We start from the raw sequence: 15791 nt of genomic DNA, 5'->3' as shown, positions 1-15791 counted from the left end.
AGGTTAAAAGCCAGCTGATTTCATCACTTCCAGATGCAGTGAATTGAGGACTGTTACGTCAATATTTATGTAAGCAGAGCCTACAGACTTTGATTGTCAATTACCTTTCAAAAGCCAGATTCTGAGATTTCACATCTAAAAGGAAGATCTGAAAAAAAAAATAAAAATCAGTGTGTATTTGGATTCTTTTGTTTCTTTAAATGGCAAGCCAAGAGATAAGAATAAAGCAGGTGTCCTTCTTATTCACCAGCCTGTCTGGTTCACCAGCCTTGTATTTTGAGCCCATTTTTCTTGAAACTTGAAGTCAGGGATGTTTCTGTGGTTGCATTTTTAGCTTTTCCTTTTCTGTTAAGTTCACTTTTCATGCGACTGGGCCTCTGTTTGTTTGGTTTTTGGGTATAGTTTGGTTTTGGGATTTTTTGTAGAATTCACTAAAATCGCAAGGGTGTTGTTCATAAAAACATGTATTATTCAAGCAACAACTGACAAACACAGTTACTTTTACAAGCGTGGAATGTGTTTGGATATGACCAAATATGGTTTGTAGTTCATTTAGTCACACTTCCTTTATGCAGAAATAAGAACCTCTTGGTTATTCAAAGAATGTGTAATTATAGTAGGAATTGGATAAAAAGAGGCACTGAAGTTCAAGACAGGAATATCTGATAAACAGTAAAGAGACACCACCTCTTTTTTGTCTCCACAAACAGAAGAATATAAACAGAAAAGCAAATGGAGTATAAACTGCACCATAAGCAAATAACAAGATTCGTCTAATTTACTTAGTAACTGAAATTAGATCTACTAGGTTTGTCCTACTCTCGCTTTACCCTATACTAGATACTTTGGAAAAAAGTGGTAGTTCAAATAATTCATCTCCAATTCTGTAAATATGCTATTTATTGAGGAGGAGCTGTACTGTTTCAAACATTCTCACAAGCAGTTGAGTGTCATGTTAAACTGGTGTAGGTAAACTAATACAATCCTGTGAACATTTACATTCTTTCACATGATGAGTCAGGGGTAATTGTACTGAAATAATCTTGTGCTGGTACGATCTCAATCAAGGTGGCATTGAGAATAATTAATTCCAGGATGAAAAAGATGTTAAAGCTGTTGGAATATTTAATAGAAAACGTGACTGGTACTGCTCCCACCCTGTCAATGCCTGGGAAGAAGGCCTTATAGTAAACCCTGTTAAAGCTTAGGTTTTCTTTAGACTTGCTTACATGGTATCCAAAACTTTTGTATTTGCCTCAGCCCCACCTCCGGTTTAAGTGCATAAAAGAACAGTGGTTGCACTAGTGAGATGTACAGAATCCACAAGATCAGGGACAACTCTTCACTCCTGCAGACCTCAGGGAACATAGTACGTTCTGTCCAGAGACAGGGATCACAGTCATGTGCAGTATTTGGCAACAACATGTCAACAATAGTAAATTGGCTTATTTAAATTATTAAAAATGTGTTTGACTGATAAGCTACATCTTAGATAAATTCTCTTGTATCTTAAAAACCATATTTTTCTTATTGAGCTTGACTAATGTCACATTAGCTCCATTCAGACAGCTGAAGACTCATTGGCAGTGGACTGTCCCCTCTTCATTAAAAAGTTCTTGTGCAAAAGATTTATCTCTCTAAATCACGCTCTGACAATGTTTAAATTTTGTATAGAAAAGGTCTGGGACAGGGGCTAGGTCATCTCTGGTTTTGTTTAAGAATTTAGCAATCTAGATGCTAAGTGATACTGGTGTAGTCTAGTCTGTTCTGGTGTCAGCACATTTAAAACGGTGTTGAAAAATTGGAGAGAGTGAAGCGGACACAAAAATGAATTAAGGACAAAAGGAGAAAATGTGCTGTGGTGAGGGAATTAAGGAGCTCCACTTTATCAAAAGGAACACAGATATCATTGAATTGCAACATTAAATGTCTTTATGGAGAGAAGAGGGCTGGATAGTAAAAGGGCTTTTCAATGTAGTAGAGAAGCATGACTAGAAACAATGTCCTTCTAGTTAAAAATGAACTACAAAGGTTTGAGTGAGAATGAGCAACTGGGAAGGGGGTGTGTGTGTGTGAAACCCCAGTAGTAACAAAGGAATCAGTTCTCCATCTTTCACTTTCTTCATATTTAAGATGAACTATATTTCTAGAACAAATCCTGTACACAAACATGAAGTTTTGGACTGAATGTAGGCAATGTTAAATCATTTTTCTTGCTTTTGCAGGAAAAGTGTAAAAGACCGATGTTTCCTAGATCATTAATGTTTTGTTGGTTTGGTGGGGTTTTTTTTTCTTTTTTTTATATATTCATGAAGTAAAGCTAGCCATGGGATGCCTTATCTGCATAATGGGTTTCAAGGTGCCCTAATACACGTTATCAGTATCTTGGACCACCTCACAATTATCTTGAATAATTTTGGAGGTTCTCCTAACTGCTTAAGTAATCTGCATTGTCTGTGTTGGTTACAGGTCCTATTTCTTCAAGTCTGGATATAGCAGCCACTAGCTTTTTGTGTCCCACATTTCTTGCAGAAAGAGATGCTTAGGTGAAAAAAATAAACCTCACCCTGTAGTTCCTCCTCCACCCCAAATCTTTAAAGAATACAATTTTTTTTTTTTCCCTGAACTTTGCCTAAAGATTCCCTAGTCTGTAGCACCATTCTTCCCACCTGCCTGAAATGCCAGTGCAGATTAGGTGCAAGACTGGCCTGAACTGGTGTTGAAATTGAGGGTTTTTTACGATCTCGTGGCAAACTCCTTTCCTCCCTGGAGCTGCTTTTTCTTAACCTTTGCTGATTTCAGCATGGTGTATCACCAGAAAAAACTGAGTGTACTTATGCTTTTTTGCAGTTCCTTTCCTACAGAGGCAGCCCAAAGGAGCACAGTGGCTCATGTGAATAATAGTTGTACGATGTCCTGTCCTCATAGCACGCAAGCCAGCACATTGGCACCAACATTATGACTCTGATAATACTGAACCATTCAGATAAAAGAAGAGTTGGACCGGAGTGTATCATGCAGACAAGTAGTTTAGGCTTGTATGAGTCTGCCTCTTTGTAATCAGTCCTCTACCTTTGAAGGAAAGAATTTCTCTGGCAGACTCATTTTGTAGGTGAATCTTCAGTGCAATGTGGTACTGGGAGACATAACCTGGTTTGTTTTATTCAGAAGATAAGATGTAGCACTGCTTCCTGGTTTTGTGGTACTTATAGTTTATTCAGTAGGATTAATAGTACAAGACAGTAACTGCAGGATGGGCTTTGGGATCTGATAGGGAGTTTTCCCTTCATTTTTTTTCCTCTCCCTGTTCCCCAGCTGTTTGAGATCTGCTACCACAGTACAATCCCCACTTTGAACAAGATGACCAATGTGAACTTATACCTTATTTTACTTTGATCTGGCATGTTGCTGGGGTAGAGGATAGGAGAGACGTACTGTGTCCTGACTCCGTAACTCTCTTGTCTGCCTTACTAGAGCAAATGGCCAAGGAGAGCTGGATAGCCAGCTAAGAGACTGGGTAGGATTTAGACAGGGAAATGGGAGGTTAGTGACAAAAGAAAAGGCATAGGAGGGAAAGGCTGGGCTCCACCAGGCTATACGTTTAGTGCAGAACAGATAGTAGTATTTATGTCAGGAATGATGATGTCTTTTTTGCTTTTGTAGAAGATTAGTAAAAATGATACTATATCAGGAAAAAAAACCCCAAAAAACCCAAACCCAAACCAGCCAACAAACTGGGACTCAGCAGAGACCCTCTGCTAAATAAGGACCTATTTCCAGCTATCCACTCCTGTTAAAATTGGCTACAGAATTCCTACAAGGAATATACGCAGCATGAAGCATATGTGAAAATAGGGTTAGACTGAGAAATTAGTGTCATTGTGGCCTGGCAAAACAAAGATGTAACAAATGCTGGCTGGCTTTTGGATGTTTTGATGGCTTGTGTCACACCAGAAGCCCAGGTTTTCTCCTACTTTTGGCCACATTACACTTCCTTTCAAGTACAAGAGGTATTGACAGGGCTGTGTTTCAGTAAATAGTCTATAAGTCTGTACTTACATTTCAGGCAAGCCTATAGAACTGTATTTAATTCTTTTTCACATTCACTTTCTTAATCCTGAAGAGTTAGTAGATAAAATAATTTTATAGCATGTTTTCCTGTGAGGTTACTACTTGTTGTATAGTATATACTGTGAAAAGATGTACATTTCTAAATTTAAAATTTGCACTTATTGCACCAATGCATGTTTTTCTATAAAGGCCAACAATACACGTTTCTTAAATTTATTTTTCTCAGATTTTTGTTTTGAATCAGAGACTGTTCAGCTCAAAATTTATGTAGAATTAATTACCTACAAAAATGACACATACCTTGTAATTGGTGTTTTATGAGAATGCTATACTCTTAACAAGGATCTTAAGGATTAAAATCGTTTGTTCTCAGACAAAAGTTTCATGGGGAGAAAAACCTGCTCAATTTAGACTCTAATGGAAAGAGCAATACCAACAACGATACAGAAAAACATGTACCTTTTTCCAATTATGTTTAAATGCTTAGGTATTCATTACCTCTGCAACATGCTTTAAAAAATGCTCTGGGTAATGCAGTAGCATTAGACTGCTAAACAACATTATTGATTAGTTTTAAGGACAATCACTATATAGCATAAAATCAGTCAGCAGTTGCAGTTGCTTTAAAAAAATGCATATAACTATATCTGCTCATAGCTAAGTGCAAGGTTTAATTCCATTTCTCGTGTTTCTGACCCATTAACTAATAGTGACAGCAGCATATTGCGATACAGTCTGTATTGTCACGTAGCCGGCAAGGCTCGTTGCCATCAGCGCTGGGGACTGGAGGCAGAAGGCGGGGGAGAGAGAGAAGAGATGGGAATTACAATGCCTCATCTGCTCAGGTCATTCAGTGCCTTGCAAGTTTAATCAGGCTTTCTTCATCCTCCATTACACTCATTAGGTCCTGTTAGGTTAGTGCTCAATGTTGATCTGTATCTTGGTCAAGACAATTGTTGCTGATTAACTATAATTACCAGGAATTGTCCCAACCTGCTTTCAAGCAGGCTGTTGCTGTCAGCTTGTCCAGGCCCCTGCTCTGCGATGCGCAGTCTAAATCTGCTAACCGTTTGTTTGCTTGCTGTTTGAACCAACAAGTTGCTTCTTGTGTGGGCTCATCCCCTCACCCTTGTACTTGCCATCTATAAACATCCCAACTCTACTTGAGGTATGTAAAAATGTAAAGATAAAGAAAACAGGAATGACGGGGTGGGGGGGAACAGCAGAAACAAAGAATTAAAAATAAGGCAAAAATAGGATAACTACGGATTGCAAAGGCTATGAAGATCAATGCTAGCAATAGAACCTAATACATACTTTGTGCTTTGCAATCCAAAGCAATAAATTACAGATGAGGGCCCAATCTCAAAATGTGTCCTTGTGTTGAATAATCTTTGAGTCAGCTCTCCTAGGTATTTCCATCAGATTATTTTGGGAATACCTGCTTTTAGGATCAGAGGATCAGACCTTTTATATTTCAGATGTTGCTTAAGGCAATTTTAACTTGTGGACGGTTTTCTGGTTAACCTTATGAAAGCCTCTATATGCTTACACTTCACAAAGACCATAAATAATGAGTTGAATCAGAATTTATAGTTAATTGTGGTATGAATGTCAAGGTCACTTAAATGTTTATGTTCCAAATTCATAGTTACAAATAATGCCTGCTAAATTTCTAACTGACTTTTAACTACAAATAAGTTGGGGAGCGAAACTGAACTCTAGTTTCTTATGCCTCTTTTCTGCAGACACCAAAATGGTTATTATCTTAAAACAAAAACAACAAAAAAAAGCATTAGCAGAGTTTGGACATAAGGCTAGTGAGTAATGCTACCCCTAAGCAACTAAATTAATGTGTAAACTTTCAAACCTCTGAGCACGTAGCCATGCTTATAAAGGCCAGAATTCAAGTATGCACCTGATACTGCAGTCTGGGGGGCAAATTCAGTAATTGGACCCAGGGGGCTCACACACAGTCCTTTGGGCTAACACTCTCTTGCGTATTTGTAGACAAGCCAGTAACTGCACCTTGTGGTAGCAGCTCTCGTGTTTAGATGAGCAGTGTGGATGGTATAAGCTCCCTCAGCCAGTGCTGTAAGCAGATTCAAAGGTGTATTTACATAGCACAGTGCTTGAAGTAACTAGGTCCAGGAGGTAGGGTGGTGGTAGTAGAAGCCCATGTGGTCACCTAACTCCCAGGCAGAATGTGGTTCGTGCCTGGCCAGCCTGCTATGTGAAGGCAGAGCGTGTGTGCACTGGTGCCTGCCTGGCAGATCTGACATGGGCAAGAACTGGGGATACTGGAGTTCAATATAGACTGCAGCACCTCCTTTACATGTACTACCAAATTATACTCAGCACTGTGGATTTAGTGTGATCTTCAAAAGAATAATTCAAGGCAAGAAATCTGAGGAGGGACGATACAGTGAAATAGTCCCAATATTTATATATTTACTCAACATGTATCTCAAACAACACTTCTCCTTGAGGATAAAAGAAAGCCATTTTCATTGCAAAGTGAAATGCTTGAATGTTGCCTATGTTCTTTCAGCGATAATTGCATTGGGAGGTGCTCTCACTCAAAGCACTGAATAAGGCAAGGAAAATTGAGAATATTGTGTAATTAAAGACTATATAGTAGTTTTTATATATAAAAAAGTAGAACTGACTGGCAGTTCTAAACATAGCATTTTCTTGCTTTCACATACTCAATTTTTGCATTTAAGGAACTCTTTTCTAACATATTCAGCATTCACCATGCTGCATTTAAAGAAAGGAAAAATAAGTTCTTTCTGCTACTTTAGCAGGCCTAACTGTGGGTACAATTTGACTGAAGTTTCTAAGCTACCTAATTTTATTGATACCAGCATGCATCCAGATGAGTTGCCATTTTTAAAGATGATAGCATTCCTACCATGCAAATGCCTCTTGTATATTTTTCTCCTTTATGTGGCAAGACATAATAGCAATTAATACTGGTTTACAGCTCCTTTATGTCTCTGCAAGAAATGGATATTGTTAAATGCAGCAAAATACAATAAGTTTGTTTACTTTTTAAATAAACATCTGCAAAAAATTATTTTTCTCTACCACATATAGTGCATGCAATGGGTCTGATAAATTGGAATAGGGCCTATTATCTGCTCAATTCTGGGATGAACTAGATATATTTCTTCTACCTAGTTCCTCTATTTCTGTGTTCTTCTACATTTGAGATGCGTCTCAGATGTCATCATAAAATAAACTTCTATACCACACTAAAAAACTTTTCATGTATAATACACACAAGCCTTATCCATATTTATGTACTATAGTCACACTTGTATAAACAAATACACACTGCATAAATATGTCTTCCGCTTCTGGGAGTATTTATGGTTCTAATGCATATGTACTTTCAGAATGTGTGCATTTATATACCTAGATAGTTGCTCGTGAAGTGTATGTGTTTTATAGATGCATACATAAAACACACTACATGCTCTGTGTAGTTTAATTTTTCTGTCAAATGCTTTAATTCCTCATCTAATTGAATTTTTGGCCTGTAAAACTATATAATTTCTAGGTAAGAAATAATAAAATTTTAGCATAAAGAATTTTAATGGACACAATAAGTAGTAAATATATTCACATTTTGACTGTCAAGATACAGTTTATCAAGACTGGCCCTGTTGTTTTTTTTTTAACATTAGTAATAGCTTTAAAGAGGATTCTTTTATGCACGTGTCTCTGTGTGTATATATATATATCTCTTAAAAATTGTGTGTGTGTATATAAATATATGATTTTTTAAAAAATAATAATCCCCAAATCACTAACTCTTTTTGCAGTTTACAGAAGGAAATAGAGACTGTTGGCCAGGAAATCACAACCCAGAAAGATCACGTTCTTGTGACAATTTATCATGGAAAAAGCCATGTCTTTCAATTGAGATGTAAAGCTTTGGTCTTGCAGTTTGTGGTCAATGAAGATGCTTGGGGATTTTTTGCTATCTCTTGAAAGAAAAAGGGTTATTAGCCCCTGAAGTCTTGGTTACATTCCAGTTTTAATAACTATATTTTGCCTACATAATTCCCACTGTAGCTTCAGGTGGATTGTGGAATTTTCTTGGCTTCCTGTCATAAACTATTCTGTGGTGTTGCTGTGCGCTGTGGAACAGCTGCTGTGCTCCTCTGCTACTGTTCAGTGCTTCTCCCCAAACTTCTGACCCTCTTTATTTAATCTTACATCATCTTTTGTTGAGTTTGTACCAGTATTTCAAACAGCATATATTACAAACCATTACCAAACGGGAGTTAATACAAAAGCTTAATGTACTGTTTTTCAGTTACATCTTTTATATCTCCTTGACACTCTACACAAGGCTTATCAAGGACTTAAAATCTCTATTGTTTTCTTCTAATATTTTTTTAGGGGGCCCCACTTCCTCTGTGACTCTCATCCATTAGCGATAAATGGGGATTAGACAGCAATTAAACACATCTCAGACAGGCTGCACCCATGTAGCGTCATTAGCACTCTTGAATGTGGAGCATGTAACTCTTACAGAAGAAGCTGAGGCAGCAGGGCAAAAGGAGGGTGTTAGCTGATCCCCCCACCCACCCACTGAAATAATAATATTTTTTTACTGGAATTTTGGCCAAAAGATATTTAGGATTTCTGCTCTTTGCAGTTCTAGCTTCAGAGATCCTGTTGAAAGAAAAGATGTTTATTATTTACAGTTTTTCTCAAATAATTCATTACTTGATTAACCTGGAGGGTTTTTATACTTTTTGCTATCCATTTCATCTGATCTTCTTAGTTCATATGTGTTCTTGGTTTTATTTAATAGCCGAAGCAGTATCTTTTTTCTGTTTAGGATTGATTGACAGTGGAATATTCTCGCTAAGAGCTATAGAGACAAACCACAGACCGAGACACTGTATAGACTGTATATCCTCGCAGTCTGGCAGCAAAATATTACCAGGTCTAACTATGAATTCTGGAATAACACTTTCATGGCTGTTTGTAAAGACAATGTGGAGTGGAGTTAGTAGGTTTACATTTCTTGCCAGAAAACCATTTGCTTGCTTTGATTTTGCTATTTGTTGGCAGTTGTGTACATAAGAAGTGTGTGCTTTCATTCATCAGCACACTCTCTGTGCTTGCACAACCTTTGGGCCTTGTTTTTCCCAGTTTGATGGGGTAGGGAGGGCTGGAATTTGCAGTGCCTTCCAGTGATGCTTTCCTCGTGGTGGCAGCGCATGGGTGCTGCGTTCTGGGTGGTCACCTTCCTGCCTGTCCTGTCCTGTCCTTCTAACAGCACCTGCACAAGCTGTACCTGCACAGCCTGTGTAGGTGCTGTTAGGGTAGGATGCCTGTGGCCACCCTCTGGATTGGCAACGCTCTTGAGGCAAAGGAATAACAATGAGTAGATCCAGCCTGTAGCAGGCTTTTCGAGGGGGGGTGTGTGGGGGGGGTGTTGATGCGCTGGAGAGCTGTGTGGGGCAACAGGCTCAACTGGTGCTGAGGCCAGCCCCTGCCGTGCCTCCAGGACAGGGGGGCAGCAGCTGAGACCCCCTTTCTTGTGGGGTTGCTCACAAGTTTTAAGACTTGCCTGTTTGTTTGCAAGATGGTTTTACATGTGGGTTACTTCACAGGAATTCACTTAACGTCTTTTTAAAGCTGTGCAGAGATGAAAGCTCTGTAAACCTGTAACTATTTGTATTAGTCGTGTTGCTCTACGTCATCAAAAATTTGCAAAACAGACTAAACTATACAGAAAAAGTGAACAAACTTGAATTACATGTTAAGAGCTCTCATTTCCTTATTATTATCCCTAAATAAATACTATTGAGACTGGCTTTTAGCCATCATTTTGAAGGACTTAGCATCACTGCCATGTGACACTGCAAGTAAGTAATTTGTCATGTAAGGAAAACCCCAAAGTTTTGTAAAAAACAAGATCGTACATGAGCAACACTGAAGAATGTATTATTCCACCTCTTTGAACTCAAACCTACTGCTGCTGAGGTCAACGGGAAAAAAAACCTCCATTCTCTTCCCCAGCAGTAGGCTATACTTAAATATTTATCTTCTGAAATGGTAGACTTCATGTTATTTCCGTCGATTTTGCTGCAGTGATTTTGTTTCTAGTCAGAGTCTCACTGTGTTTGGGTTTGGGTGTTATTATTATTTGTTATTATTATTTTTTTGTGTGTGCGTGCCCCTACGCGTACTTGAGGGTGTCGTGACCCCAAAGGCCCGGCCGGGCCCCGGGCGCGGGAGGTGGCGGTGAAGGGCCGTACCCGAGGCCGGGCCGTACCCGAGGCCGGGCCGTTCCCGAGGAGGCCGGGCCGTGCGGCAGGAGCCAGCGCCGGCGAGGCTGGGGAGACGGCCGCCCGCTCCCCTCAGCCCGGCCCGGCCCGGCCCGGCCTAGCCCGCCGCGAGCGCCATTTTCCGGCATTCCGCAAGCGGGTGCTGCCATCTAGTGCCACGGCCGGGGCTGCGCCACCGCTCCGGAGGCGGCGGGAGTAAATCGCCGCTAAAGCTCGGGGCGAGCCGGGGTATCTCGGCAGCGGCGCGGCCCGCCCTGCCGGAGCGCCGCCGGCCATGGGGGCGCCCCGAGGGGAGCGGCGGGCTCTGAGGCGGCATCGCCCTGCGCGGGCGCGCCCTGACGGCCACCCGGGGCCCAGTGGTCGCCCGTGTCCCTCCGCCGGCAGCAGAAGCGTCGCCTGGCGGGTGACTGGCGACCGGGGAAAGCCCCGCTCCCGCCGCACGGGATGAGACGCCGCTCTGTCACGGGAAGGGCTCGCTCGGAGGTGCCGTGGCGGGGAGCGGTCCCTCATCGCGGGGCTGCCGGGGAGCCCCCGGTAACGGCGTGTCCCCCGGCGGAGGGTGATGCCGCAGGGCTCTGTTAGTCCCGCTGGTATTTCGGTGCCGTGCCCTCGCTTGGTCTGTGCGGCGGGTTTCCCTGCTGTAGGGTGCTTTTGATTTTTTAAACCTTTTCGTCGAGTCGTATCAATCTGACAGCCGGGTATTTTTAATAACAAAAAGGGGTTGAGAAAACCTGTTGTAAACAAGCACGTTTTGTAATTTGCTTTTGGGGGCGGGGAAGTGGGATTCGGCTTTAATTCGATTTAGAAACTTTGCTGCCGTTTTCCCGAGCTGAATCCTGAACCAGGGTGCTTACAGCAAGGACAACCATAAACTCAATATAACCAAACCAAAAAGAGAAACGTTTTCCCCTTAGTTAAAGTGAGTATCATACACGAAGGTAAACCGATAACCAAATGACTTAAGCATTAGTGTAACTTCACAATGTGATTCTTAACTCAGGAAATAAGTACACCAGGCTAGTTTTTCACATCTCTGCAATTAACATCACACTTCCTATTGATTAATCTGCAAGTATACTTAACTTTGAGGTGCTGCTTCTTAATCTTGTGCCAACACTTGTCTGACTAAGGGCCTCTGATTGCTATGGACAGGCTTTAAAAAATATTAAAAAAAGTATTTTCTCAGATCTGTGCAGCAGCAGTCTTCTCCAATATCCTGCTCTCCTGGATCTCCAATGAGAACAGAGAGAGAAGTGTTGTCTTTGATTTTTAAAGCAGAAAAAAACCATTCTTCCCATAAACACTGAAGTGTGTTTTCTCCCTTGCGTAAAATCACATTTTGAAGCTGGGAAATGTGTCACACTTTGAATACTTTGTAGCATGGCTTTTTGAGGGTTAAGAAACCAGTTTCAAGAGGCTCTTTTAAAGTTTGAAATCTACCGTGGGCTGTTTTTGTGAAATTTTGAGATCAATACTCTGATCTCATCTTGATCTCTCTCTTTTCCAGCTTGCATGCAGGGGGGTGGACAGACAAGGAACCAGTGGAAGGTCAAAGAGGAAGACTGGAGAGAAGAGCCATCACCTGGGGTAAGTGAGGGGCAATGCTGGGGGAAGGATGAAGTGAGTCAGCATGACACAGATCTGTCCACCACAGCAACATCTTCCCACTGTACTGTGTGAGCCTCTTAAGAGCAAAATCCAGACAGAGTCTGTCTGTCTATAAATCTTTTCCCCCCTTTCCATTACTAGTTGGGTATTGTTGGCTCTAAGCCACCTGATTTTACTATGATTTATTAACTGCTATGCATTATATATGAGATTCAGGTTTACTGAAGAGTTACCCTTATGGTCAATGTTGCATACAAATCAGCTACTGTTAGAGAGGTTTATTGCATCTTTTTATGCAGCTAGGAGTTTTGTTTAGGCAGTGTTAGAATTTGTGACTTGTAAAACAATACCTACAAAAAAAAAAATCCTCATCTGTATTTCACATGGTGCATGTATTACATGGAGCTCATCATATAGCCCTGTTTGGGTTATGATCCTTCCTAAAAACCTGAGTACTTGGGGGTGGGGGGACAAGAGGGACTGACTTCCCAAAGTTCCTAATAAGCACATGACGTTAGATACGTTGGTGTTTTGTACCAAGAGAGAAATATGTGCATGCATGAAATAGGCAGAAAAGGACACAGTGCAATGTTCTTTTGTGTGGAAATACGACTTGCAAAAGTATCTGTGATTTAAATGATAATATAGCACGTTTGAGAGATGCTGCTGCCTGAAAAAGCGGTGCTGGTATGCATTGCTTTACTGCTGTTCTTTTTCACATTACTCAGTGGAAGATCTGCAGGAGAGTTTGGCCTTTGGTCATACCCTTGCCTATTCCAGTGATGACCAGTGTCTCTATTTCAACACTGAGCGTAGTTTTACAGCATCTTTGCTTTTCATTTTCTATATGCAGATTAGATGGGCTCTAAAAATGAGTAAATTAATCTAGAAAGAGAAGAAAAAGGAAAAAGGGGGTTGGTTTTAAGCTCACTATAAAATAATCAAAAAGCGTAACCATTTTTCAACAGTTCGGGAATTTTGTGCAAAGAGTGGGGGGAAGGGCAGAAAGAAGAAAAGACGTTATGCCTTTTTTAATAAAATAATACAGAAAGTTGCAAAAGCAGAAATGACCATAGGGATGTCAAAAGGACGTGGGGAGGATAAAAGGCAGAATACAGGGTTTCACCGTGTCTGAAACTTTGCTGTTCTATTCAAACCACAAGCATTGCAATCTGTTTCAGAATGACATGTGTTATGAAGTGTTTGTGAAGAAAGGAGTTATTGTTAGGTAAAAGCATCATGTACTAAACTAAAGTTAAGCAAATATTTCTGATTTTATTTCCTTGTGAAAGATACTCCCAAAAAACCTACAGAAATGTTTATAGATGTTATCCTTTTATTTAAGTTTTCCTTATATTACATTCCATTATTTTTAATTTATTTAGTAGTGGAAAAAAATGGAAATAATTAGTAACTGTAATTATCTTTTTACCAAACTATATTGCAAATTTGGACACTGTTCCTAGAAGGCAGTTTATAGAGTGCTGTATAGAGAATACAAAAAACAGGAAAATGATTCTTACTTCTCAGGATATCAATTTACTATCGTTTCACATGTTCCAGATACAGGTAGCCTGAAAGCTTCAGGCAACATATAACTGACTCTCCTATCACTATTTACTTACAGTTATACTGTTTCAGTTTATTTTCTTCTCTTTTTCACAAAAGAATGAAATGGTCTGTTGGAAGAGAAAACTTTGTAGGGGGCTCTGCAATGTTTTCTCACTAAAGATACTTAAATGGAGAGAGCTCACTCAGAAAAGATTTCAGATTACCTTTTCAAACTTGTTTTGAGCTGTTTTATTTAGGACATTTTATAAGTAATACATGCCTCTACGTTTGAAATACATTTGAACATATATCACAACACTGTCTTCAGAAGCACTGGTGGTTTTTTATACACAGACGAAATGGGAGATATTAAAAAAAAAAAAGAAAAAAGAGAGAGATATGTAATTTGGGTTTGTCTAAATGGAAGGCTAATGCTGAAACACATTTTCTTTCTCTCTCATTGACATTTGGAACTGGCCCAAAGTCCTCAATCCTTGGCAAAGCAGATACTGTTCTATAGACAAAAACATAATTAAACTGAGTGCTACCTGTGGCAAGGACATTTAGAAATTTACAGAGTTCAAGCAACCAAAGCAAAGCATTGGTTTTCAGCTTTCAGATCTGTTCTTGATAACATGCTGCATAGGGTTTTTTTTTTGATGTTTTTTTTGTGGGGGCTTTTTGAGAACTGTGGTCTTATAAGAAGCCAAAATGAGGCAATGTTTAATGGTAGCAAATATCCCCATTATATGTCTGTTTCTTTCTTATGTAAATTAATACGCTCCCATAAGGGAAAATTGGTGAAGAGAAATCAGATAAATAAAAATGAAACGTTTAGCAGATGACTAGGATGATGTTATTAGCTACTGGAATGATACGGCTTGATGAAATCATAGTACTGAGGCAATGTTTTGACTGACTTTTTCAGTTTCCTGTGTGAGTGACACAGCAAAAATTTCATGGCTTCTTACATTGACATTTCAAATGCTCCTTGTCAAAGTTAGTGAAAACATAGCATTCTCTTGTGCCCTTGTCATTTGAGAATAAAAGGCAAAGCAACTAACCAGTTCATCTAATTTGCTTGCAATCCTTATCAACTCATTTCTATGTTTTTCTACTTTATCAGTGCCAAAGAGTAGAAAACGATCTCTACTGAAATATAATAAAAAGAAGGTTTTGAGGACAGCTATAAAATTGCGAAAAACCTACTAGCTGTGCTGCGAGGACTGAAATATAAGTCTGTATTTCTTGAATGCATTATACAGTTATTAGTGTGTTATTGACCGAACAGGACAAAAAAGGAATGAATGGGTACATACTGTGATCTTGGTACGTATCTGATTAGACTTATATTAAGTATACTGTTTTCAGCCCAGAACATAATTGTGAAGTGGTGTTCCAAGATAATCTGAAGACACGGTGCTTTTTTTAAGGCAAAGGTAGTGGCACCTGGTATGGTGATCTTGTGCCTTGTTGTCGTGAGAGAAGCTACTATGTAGCAACAGTTCAATATCATCCTTTGGACTTTTCTGATAGACCACTTAACTATCTCAGCTTTTCCAGTGATCATCTCATTTATCTAGGATTATTGCAGTGAATTTACTGTTTGGTTTTCTTCCAGAACTGAAATGTCAAGTCCGGTGTCATGTATGCAGTAGCTTTGTGCTATGAGAGCTCAACAGATCCACCAAAAGCTGCTAGTAGTTGATCTTTGGATAGAGCTAGAAATAAATAAATCCTCTTTAGCAGATCAATATTCATCCCATTTAATGCTTGATGTGAAACTTGTGGATTTGAAGTAGTAATGCTGATGTACAGCTAATCGTTGAAATGGGCATTAGGGCTTTTATAGCATGGCAACATATTGTCAGACAGGAAGGAGAACATCCTAAGGGGGGAAAAAACTCTGTAACAATATGTAATTTAATGCACATTTGTAATCCACACAGTGTCCTACATTGCAATGATTTGCTAGGTTACAGACTAATACTGTACATCCAATGTTTATTCCAGGGGTTTACTTAGCAAAGCAGATGATTACCCCTTCAGTGGGTCTTTCAGAGTCTAAATATAATCACCCAGTCAGATTTCAAGACAATTTTCCTCTTTAGTACTCTCATTTCAACTAGTGTTTATCTATCCAGCTATACAGCAAGTACATGGAATGTGCACTTCCCATAGCATAGAATATATATATATATGTATCTAGTACTGAACATGTGTATACATTTCTGTAGGTTTGTA

This window comes from Falco cherrug, chromosome 1, assembly GCF_023634085.1.
Source record: "Falco cherrug isolate bFalChe1 chromosome 1, bFalChe1.pri, whole genome shotgun sequence".
NCBI lineage: Eukaryota > Metazoa > Chordata > Aves > Falconiformes > Falconidae > Falco > Falco cherrug.
Note: the sequence above shows the minus strand (reverse complement) of the source record.